The sequence below is a fragment of the Felis catus genome, chromosome D4 (genome assembly GCF_018350175.1).
Source record: "Felis catus isolate Fca126 chromosome D4, F.catus_Fca126_mat1.0, whole genome shotgun sequence".
Taxonomy (NCBI): domain Eukaryota; kingdom Metazoa; phylum Chordata; class Mammalia; order Carnivora; family Felidae; genus Felis; species Felis catus.
Window position 1 is genome coordinate 38,735,526 of NC_058380.1, and position 10,892 is coordinate 38,746,417.

Sequence of the window (10,892 nt, forward strand, 5' to 3'; positions counted from 1 at the left end):
TTAAAAAAAAAAGTTGCTCCAATAAATAAATAATAAATAAGCAAATCAATACAATAAAGGTTGCCCCAAACTTAAGAGGAATTTTTATTTTTTATCAGAGCTAAAATTCCTGATCTAGCACTAATTTTATTAATAACAAATTGAAGGCAATGAGCAGAAATTGGCTTTCTGTCCTTACTTAGAGCCTATGTTCCTTCCATAAAGGAGGGTGCACCCGCATAGCAACAAGGCAGGGAGCAGGCTGGTAAGCTCCCTCAGTTCCGGTTCTCAGGACCACAGAGAGCAGCACACAATGGAAATGCCTTTCAAATTGTTGCAGCTGCTCTCCCTGGTGCACCCACTGCGTTAAAGGACAGACACGCCACATACGTGTGAAATCCTCAAGCTCTAAAGCCTAATTAATGACCTGAAATCTATCGAAAATGGTACAAGCATGCATCTAAAGTACATATCCATGCTGGAATAGTAAACAGTTTAAAAGTAAATTGGAAAAAAAAAAAAGAAAAGTAAATTGCACACAACTTTATTCTGTCCTTTTTTTTGTGTGTTCATATACTCTTTAAAGATTAAACTTAAAAACAGCCTAAACCTTTCACCTCACAGTTTGGCTTCAATTGTTTCACAGTTTTGTGCAGTTTGGCACACTTGAAATTGGGTTTCTTTGTAATTTGTGGTTATGTGCACATCATGTAGGCACACCATTCCTGCACATTCTCTCTTGATTCCTTTTTCTCCTTTCAAACAAGAGAACAATGCTCAATGAGAATAAAAATAAATAGCAAAGAATCCTGCACAGTTTGGGGGCAACTTTTTGATTTCCCACTAAAATAGTTTTAAGAAGATTTGGCAGACTACATAAATATGAGATTAGATTACACTTTTTTTAGTCTTAATTGAAGTGTCCAGGTATGAAAATGTCTGGGCATGAACAGAACCTCTCAAATGTCTATCACATTTAGAATAATTTTTTTCTGGTACACCCTGGGGAGATAATGCCCTTCGAATTTCCTTCCCTTGGGAAACCACGTTTATCACTGGGAGTTAAGAAGAAGGGTCTAGTCAAGGATGATGGGGCTGATTGCTTCCTGTCTCACTCTGTGGAAAAAACAGGGCTAATCCAGCCCCAAACATGCTAGAAGTATGTGAGAAGGCTGTCAGATATTTGCATTGTATCTCTAAAATGCATTCTGATAAACTCAGTTTGCTTCCTCTGTCACTGCTTGTTCACTTTCCTGTTTCCATGAGTGATTTTGTTTTGTTTTGTTTTGTTTTGTTTTGCTTTTTCCTGTTTTCAATCTGGTCCTTGAATATTGCAACTAACTATCCTGGTTTAACCCCAGAACCCTTTGGAACATGGTATTTGCCCTCCACCTCCCTGTTCCAATGGTTTACTCTGTTTGTCATAATGTGGCTTAATGAATTAAAACAGGCTGGTGGAGAGAGGGCAGATGTGAAGCATTCACTTGCCTTGGAAGAATAAACCTCTCATACTGTCTCACAATAAGAGAGCCTATAGGTCATGGATCATTCTGAGACTTTAGTGGTTCTCTGCCCCCAGGTCCCCCATTGCAATACCTCTATCAGCAATTGCTTTAAATGAGCATTAGAAGTCTCTCTTGAAGTTTCTTTTTGCAAAACTGTCAAGGAACGTTCAAATTGCTATCTTGCCAGCTGTGAATTATTTCCTTTGCTCTGGAGTTTGCACTGGCATGTGGGGAGAGGGTAGGTAGCAAAGATCCCTTGAATTTCCAGAGTACAAAATTAGGGAGTACAGAATTCCACTGCATCATTCCAAAGGATCCAGATTGAGGTAGGAGCTCTATTTTGCCTCTTAAAATGATCAAATACCCAGATTTTCTCTGCAGCATAATATGTGGTCTTCTTTGAATGCACTGAAATGATGTGGCTACATTTTATCATGGAGACTGCCATATTTTATCAATTCTAAATCTTCCATATTTTCACATTTTAACTTCTCTGAAATTGGAATGTGTCTTAAAATTGATGGTGTATTGTAGCTTGATTGCTTGTATTTTTTTTTCAAGTTGGTGGTACATAAAATTCATGTTCCATTTTACAGTTAAAGTCCTCTTACATTTAGAGTTACAATGCACTTTTTTTAAGCACGCCTTCAAAGAGGTCCTAATTTTCTTTTTTTTTTTAATTTTTTTTAACATTTATTTATTTTTGAGACAGAGAGAGAGAGAGCATGAACAGGGGAGGGTCAGAGGAAGAGAGAGACATAGAATCTGAAACAGGCTCCAGGCTCTGAGCTGTCAGTACAGAGCCCGACGCGGGGCTCGAACCCACAGACCGCGAGATCATGACCTGAGCCGAAGTCGGACGCTTACCAACTGAGCCACCCAGGCGCCCCAAGAGGTCCTAATTTTCAACTCTGGAACTGTGATAGGAATAGTGAGCCTAGCCATCTCTGCATTCTATTCTCCATAGCAAGAATATTCAGAAGTGAAACTTAAAAGAAATTAATGAAAAGCAAAACCAGAATGTTTGAAAACATTTAACATTTGAATGTGTTGTCGTTTACTATGACTGAGAGCTCTTTTCCTTTTACATCCATTTCAAGTGTCCATAATAAATGAGGTCTCCATTTGCAAATGGTAAGCTATGGAAGTCAAATAACTGCTGATGTATCATTAATCTTCACTTCCAACAAAAAAACACATCCTGAATTGGATCAATGTGTTCGATCTGATCAATTACCGCAATAGTGAGCATCTGAAATTCTGAATTAACTGTGTCATGACTGATTTACTTATACTAGAGTCATGATTTTATTAAACCTTAAAGTCATTGTTCCAAGGATAGCTTATACATTAGATTTTCTTCAAATATGTATGGAGATCTTAGTATAGCTCTCTAGTGACTTGCTAGGTTCTCTAGGAATTTAATCTTTGTTAAGATTTGTGCTTGGTTTTGAAAAAAGTTAGGAGGGAAGGATATGGGACTTGAGACATTTATTGAGCAAAACCACCCTGAATCCTTCATGGCTATTGACCAAGTAGTAATGGAAAACGGGAACCAAGAAATAAAAATCTCATCAACACAGTGAAATCTGTTCTTCTCTCTGTGTATATAAACCTCATGTGTTGGCTTTGGCAGTAGTTTGAACTTTGTCATTCCAATAAAGTTCCTGAAATTCACTAGATAACACTTCTTTTTACAGGAAAACATCTGCAAGTTTATTTATCTGGTTATAAACAAAACTACATTTCACTTCTTCAAATGACATATCAGAAATGTTTATTTGTATTTGCAATATACATTATTAGCCCATCACAGAAATCTGTGAACACACACACACATTATTAAAACATCATTCGTAAGTTTAAAAATATACTAACTAGAGAAGCATACATAGTTCTCTACTTCAAAACGTTTTCATTGCACTGGTGAAAGAATTTTACTTGGTTGAACAGAGAATGGTTTTAAACTTTCTTGAGGGAAATTTTGTTAAAACGTTCCACTCTCAAAGTTGATTCAGACAGCAGTTTCAATCTTTGAACACACACACATACACACACATTCTGCATTTTATAGATCTGAGATGAAACCTTTTTCACATTTCTAATGTTACTCAAATTTGAGGCATCTTATAGTCGATGTCAAGACATGGTTGAATTGACAGGTTTTTTTCTTTCTTTATAGTAAAAAATAATGTGCTATCTACGATAAAACACAGAATGCGGATGATGGTGCTGATGGGGTAAGAGCCACTATATGTAGTTTACATTGTCTCGGGTGCCACTTCAGGTACCTTACAGACTTTATATAATAGTCACAGCCACCCTGAAAAGCAGATATTGTTAGTTAATTTTTACAGACGAGGCAACAAAGTCCCGGAGAATTTGAGTATAACTTGCCCGGGGCCACTGACTGTAAATGTTGAAGTTAGGGCTGGGATTCGGGTATGTCTGATACCAAAGCTTGATTTTTTGAAAAATATCTATTTATTTTTGGGAGAGTGCAAGCAGAGGAGGGGCAGAGAGAGGAGGGCAGAGGATCCAAAGGGGGCTCTGGGCTGACAGGCTGACGGCAGCAAGCCCGATGTGGGGCTCGAACTCACAAACTGTGAGATCAGGACGTGAGCCAAAGTCAGACGATGAACCTACTTGAACCACCCATATGCCCCCAAAGCTTGATCCTTTAAGAGAGGCACAATGAACCAACTTCAAAAACAGCAACTCATGTCCATTTTTGTCCAAAAGCCTACATTTGGAGAGGACTACAATTTCTTCATGGCATTCCCACAACCATAATGAAGTGATGGCATTCTTAGGTGGGAAAACACAACTACTTTTTTGTAAGGCCCCGGCCTATTCAGGCAGAATAGTTTGTTTTCCTTCAGTTTATATTTCCTATACACCTTCTTTGGGTCAGGCACGGAGCTGAGTAAATATTGGAGGCATGTGGTGAGGAAAAGGAGTCAGCTGAAAGGAGACTGAGGAGCAAGCCCTGGGTCCGTGTTCAAGATCAGCAGATCCAGGTTTGGCTGCAGAATCCTGCGGGTACTGTCTTGCTGTGAGATATGAAATATAAGCCCTTCCCTGTGACTAGGTTTCTGCACAAGGATCTCTGTGCCACATCTCATGATGGTGAGGATAACATGAGATGAAATAAGAGAAAGTGCTCTGCAATGCACAGAGGACAAAGTATGTGGCATTATTCATTCCCAGCGGGCTTGTTATGTGGATAATCATTGACCAAAGATCCTTTCAGGCAGCCCTTGCGCCTCACAATTGGAGGGGTGTGTGTGTGTGTGTGTGTGTGTGTGTGTGTGTGTGAAAGCAGAATTATTCTCTGAGAATCACGAATGAAGCACTTCTTAGCTCTAAATTGTCATTTCATTGGGATCACATAAATTCACGTTGCTTCTATATACAGGCACAAATCTTCAGTTCTCTGTCTCTGTCTCCCTTGGTCTCTCTCTAGCATGTTGGGTCATACTTTTCTGTCTGTTCTGGAATCAAGCAGATTGAGTTTGAGCACTGGTCTCACCACTTACTGTGCCACCGTGAGCCTGTTACATAACCACACTGCGGTCAGGGGTCTTGATTTCCTTATTTAAAAATGGGAATAGCACATTCCATTCAAGAATTTTTTGATGATTGGGGCGCCTGGGTGGCGCAGTCGGTTAAGCGTCCGACTTCAGCCAGGTCACGATCTCGCGGTCCGTGAGTTCGAGCCCCGCGTCGGGCTCTGAGCTGATGGCTCAGAGCCTGGAGCCTGTTTCCGATTCTGTGTCTCCCTCTCTCTCTGCTCCTCTCCCGTTCATGCTCTGTCTCTCTCTGTCCCAAAAAAATAAATAAACGTTGAAAAAAAAATTAAAAAAAAAAAAAAAGAAAAAAGAATTTTTTGATGACTGAATGTGATAAAGCACTTAGCATAGGACCTAACACATGGTAAGATTTAATAAATATTGCCTACCTGTTATTGTCCTAGTAGGTTGCAACCATCCATCACTATTTTAATCTCACTGTAAATTCCATACGGACACAGCAATTCTGGTACAGAAAATGCAGAAATGCTGCTCTAGTCACCATAGATGAAATAGAAATAATGCAATATTGTCCATGTTCTTGAAGAAATTAAGTGCAATTTAATTTATGCCAAATCAATTATTTTGCCCACTTTATTAATCTAATTTGATATTTTATAGAAAGCAAGGAACAAGTGTTTTTATTTAAAAAAATATATAGGCTGTCATTACATAATCTACAAAAACCAGCTTCTTCTAAGTGATTGTTCTTGACTAACCCCAAATATTATTATCCCTTTTTCCTGTTGAGTCTCACGTTCATATCAGCAATTTGTCCTTACAGCACTGGTTGAATGCTCAATTTCATTCATTCTATTCGTGAAGGCAACTACTTCTGAGCCCTGTGGAATCTTCTCCTCCTCATCCACCTGTCACGTCCTTGCAGATGGCTTTGCCACACTAAAATCCCATGTCTGCTGTATTGTTGCCCATCCTAGAAGTCTCTTGAAATTTTTCCTAAAAATTTATCCCAGCCTTATCTTGACTTATAAACTGATCCCAATTTTATCCTAAATTGACTTCATCCTTTTGCGCCTGTGTTCTCCACCTGTACTGTCTTCATGGTTCGGAGGCATTTAAGATCAAAGGCTCCAGAGCCTGACCCACTAAATTCAAATCCTAACCAGTTCTATGATCTTAGGAGAGATAGTTCTTTTTGCTTCAGTTTCCTCACCTATAAAGCAGTATTAATGACAGTACCTACTTGTAGAGGGTTGCTGAGACAATTACATGAGTTAATATGTGTAAAATCCTGCTTAGAATCATGCTTAACACATAGTGAATGTTATATAAATGTTCACCATCATATCACTGTTTATTTGAGATAACTCACCCTGGGTTGTTGAGGCTGCCAGATGTGTTCATGATTTTACCAATAAGCTAGATGGTGTGAATTAAGAACCAAACCACAGGGGGTACAGAGAACACATATCCAGAGAAAAGTGAAAAAGCTACAATGAGATGGGAAAGTTATGGGTGGTTAGACAGAACAATATTTCCTGTAGATGGAAATCAAAAGTCTCAGAAATCTGAGAACAGGTAGCTAGAAAGATGGACTGGAAAAGAGGCCCGGAAAAGTATCTGTGCTCAGCATGGTGTTGGCAATGTTAGTGTAAGGCACCGGGAGGGAGATTTCAAAGTACCAAGGACCAGATAAATGTAGGATGAAAGGCAGGTAGTAGTAGGAATTTGGAACAAAAAGAACAGGGGGGCGCCTGGGTGGCTCAGTCCGTTAAGCATATGACTTTGGCTCAGGTCCCAGTCCCACAGTTCATGGGTTCCAGCCCCACGTGACTGACTGTGCTGACAGAGCCTGCTTCAGATTCTCTCTTCCTCTGTCTCTGCCCCTCCCCTGCTTGTGCATGTATGTGCACGTGTTCTCTCTCTCTCTCTCTCTCTCTCTCTCTCTCTCTCAAATATAAATGAATAAACTTAAAAAAAAGAACAGGGAATGGCAGCTTTCTAAGGATATTGGAGAGGAGTACAACTTTGAAAGTGGAGATGATAAAACCCATACAGGGCTCAGATCAATGGTGGAGAAGTGAGAGAGAATTTAAGCCCCATTCCTCAGGGGCTACTAGGGAGGACAGCTTTCCCGCTGCTTCTCAAAAAACAAGTGGTGGCAATGAAGGAGAGAAGAGGAACAGAGACAGGAGCGTGAGGTAATGGAGAGGCTACTGGACAGGGAGACAAGACTTCTCCATTCCTATCTCTCCTGGGAACCAGGGGCACGACCTTTGTCCAGTCTCTTAGCATCACTGGGGTAGAGAAATTTAAAGTCCTGACACCCTTTTCATGCCTGAATCCTAATGGGGATACAAGCTGAGATGAGGGGTGGTAGGGAAAAGGTGTATATGGCAGGTAAATTTTGGTCTTCGGAAAATGGAAGTCAGAGTCATTTTCGTGAACCAGTATCACAGATAGGCACGTGGGTGAGTTTCGCATGCTCCCTGAGAGAAGCCAGTCACCAAAACTTAATACCATATGATTAGGATTAGCCACGGTTCAAAAATAGACAAAATTGATCTTCTGTATTAAAGGTCACAAGAATGGTTGCCTTCTAGAGATGGTATTCCCTTGGAGGGAACATTTGGGGATGCTGAATTGTTTTCTCTGTTAACCTAGGTGGGAATTACACAGGTATGTCCATAGGTAAAATAATGGAGCATCATACCCTTAAGGTTTGTGCACCTTAGTTTTGTGAGTTGCACCTCAACTGCAAAGAAAGACAAGTCAAGAATCTAATCAAGTAAAGAGAGAGAGAGAGAGAGAGAGAGAGAGAGAGATGTCTACTCAATGAACAGGTGAAAACTGAGGGCCTTGGGCAAAGCAGTTTCTCTGGAGATGGTGGTGCCTGGGTCAAAGAGAGACAGACACACAGACACATGGATTGTCTCATGGATATGGATATGTTAACTGCCTTACACGGTGAATAGTTACTATTATTGAACCACCCATCGTTTGTACTTATTTTACAAATATATCCCGCTCATGATATGTAGCATATATACATTATTTTACAGATATATACATGCTCGTGATACATAACATAGATACATTAGAACAATGATTTTCAAAGAAAGGGCGCTGCTAAGTTCGAGTGCCTCATGGACGGTGCTCAGGGTCACTGTGTGGGGTGAAGGGAGGGTGACCTGCCTTTCTCCGGCCCTGTATCGGCCAGTGTGGTTCTAGTTTAATCTGTTTTATAAATTGTGGCTTGGCCTTAATAGTTAATGCATTAGCAGATTCCACTGCTAGAAGTGTTTGAAGATATTGCAGGAAGTCATACTTGAAATATACGTAGATTATGTGTGATCTAAAACTTCACTAAAAACAAACCAAAACAAAACAAAACACAGGTCCGTTGGTAATTTTTATTGCAGCCCTACCAGTAACTCTGAGAATCAACAGAGAATTCAAAGGATGTTTCCTTTTCTCTTCAAACTAACAGTCCTATGCTTGCCATGGGGTGTTGGAATCACGGAGAGCAAAGTCCCCAACCTTAAGGAGTTTAAGAGCCATGACAAACAAACCCTCGGATCAAGCCAAAGTGTTTCAGATCTTCAAGTATTAACGATTCAGGATGAGAGAAGTGCTGTACCTTTTCTGTGTTGTCCGTCAGTCCTGACTTCCCACTCCTGATAAAGGAAAAGTCTTGCTTTAACTCTTCTCTCTGCCAGGGAGAATTACTTTCTCTTCGTTAAGTTTTAGAGCAGGGGTGCCCCTAAGGAGAGATGCAGGGACAGTACAATTCTGTAGTGTATTACAGAATGTTCAACATACTCTAGTTGCTTATTTAGACAATCGCAGGGCGAGCGGAGGAGGAAGGAGGAAGGATAGTAACAGTGATGATCACTGTTATTATGATTCTAACCACCCTTGCCACCAGTGAGGGTTTCCTGTTTTCATCACCTTTGGTGGCCACCTCTGCCTCTCCACCCTGCGGGTTCATTTTTTTCTCCATCTGTTCAATTGACATTTCTGACACTCATCAGGCTTTTGTTTTCATACTCTTCAGATTCATATATTGTTCATTGTTTTCATGCTTACTCAGAACTCACGTCCGTCAGCAGCACAGTCCTTGTGTGTAACACACAGCTAACTTTACCCTTAGTAGGGCTTCCGTTTCCAGGGACCTAGTGGATATTCGAAAGTTCTTAATCATGAATGTTGACAAAGTCTTTCATTGTGTGTGTGTGTGTGTGTGTGTGTGTGTGTGTGTGTATAAGTGTGTGTTTGTGCGTGAGTGTGTGTGTTAGAGAGAGAGAGACTGTCAAACTGCCTTCTAAAATATCTATCTACCGTGATTCATGAAGTTACCCACCTTTAAGATATTTCTACCTTCTTTATGGACCAAAACTGCCTCTATTAAAATAAATGTATTTTTTAAGTATTTTTTTAAGGTTATTTATTTATTTATTTTGAGAGAGAGACAGCGCACGTGGGGGAGGGTCAGAGAGAGAGGAGACAAAATCCCAAGCAGGCTTCACATTGCCAGTGCAGAGCCCAACACGCCCCACGCAGGGCTCGAACTCATGAAACCCCAAGATCCCAGACCTGAGCCAAAACCAAGAGCCGGACATTTAACGGACTGAACCACCCAGGCGCCCCTCAGATAAATGTATTTAGAAGAGATATTCTAAAATTCTCGAACAGTTTCAATCACAGCATCTCACTGGCCATTAAAAAATCCAGTGTGGGTTGTGCATGCTGATGTAGCCCCTCTTTGTCCATCTCATTATTATAAGCATCTCTGTATTTTCTATTTCATGTTTTGTTCCTAGATTTGATGCTGGCCAACCCAAATCAGGAAAAAAGAAATGTCTACTTCAAACTTGCATGCCACGAATTATTTTTCACAAGGTGAACATGTTTTTAATCTGCGATAGTATAATTTATGTTCCGACGAGCAAGGAGTTTTAGAGGATCAGATTAGTGGCTCATCGAGCGGTTGGAACAGCACACCGCATTCCTGAACTTCCCACACAAATGTTTCCATGCACTTTAGTCCGTTCTGAAGCCTCAGATTTCCTATAACCTTAGGAGGAGCCTCCCGCTGCTATCCTTTCCTGATAAGCTCCAGATATATTTTACTGTCTCACCTTCTCCATAAAATGGAATTAGGAGGAAATAAGGGGCTCTTGGCTTTTATAATTTATTACCCTTCAGAGGATTAATGTTTGTACTTTTTGGTCGCAGAAACCTTTGTTCAAACAAAACATTGCACTAAAGCCAAGTGTGGAAAACAGATAAGTGTTCAGTTGCTCCAGGTGAATTGGGGGGTGAGGGGGGGGGCGCGGCCCTGGCAGCTGGACCCCTTCCCACCTGCTGGCGGCCCCAGAAGAACTCTGTAGAAGAGGGTGGAATCTGTAGCCTTGGAGGAGTGGTTCTTGTTCTGGTTGCCCGTTAGAATTACCGGGGGGACTTCTGAAAAGTAACCCTGCTCACCACCCACCCAGGGTACTGATGGAGGTTAGGGCCCTGACAATTGTTTTGTTCAGAGCCCCAGAGGTGCTCATGTGCAGGAATGGTTAAGAACCACGGCTTCAGAGCGGTGCTTCTCAAATTCGAGCGTGCATCAGAATCTCCTGGGAGCTTGTTAAAACTCAGCTGGCTGGACCTCACCTGAGTTCCTGATGCCGTAGGTCTGGAGTGGGGGGCCCAGCATTTGCATTTCTAATAAGACCCCAGGTGATGCCGATGCTCTTGATCCAGGGACTATAGGTTGGAACCACTGCTTTGTAGAAATGGTGAAATTGGCCAAGATTCTCTCACTCCTGCTAGGAGCTGAGAAAAAAAAAAAAAAAAGCTTCCACTGGGTGTGCTTCTCTCTACC

General features: G+C 41.1%; 1 long non-coding RNA gene across 1 annotated transcript; it reads left to right on the forward strand.

The window, feature by feature from the left end:
- The first annotated feature begins 1,638 nt into the window (after window positions 1–1,638).
- LOC111557595 lies at window positions 1,639–10,219 on the forward strand. The gene is made up of 3 exons (XR_002737780.2): window positions 1,639–1,810; window positions 3,667–3,724; window positions 9,841–10,219. It is a non-coding gene; the product is annotated as an uncharacterized LOC111557595 (long non-coding RNA).
- The last annotated feature ends 673 nt before the right edge of the window (window positions 10,220–10,892 follow it).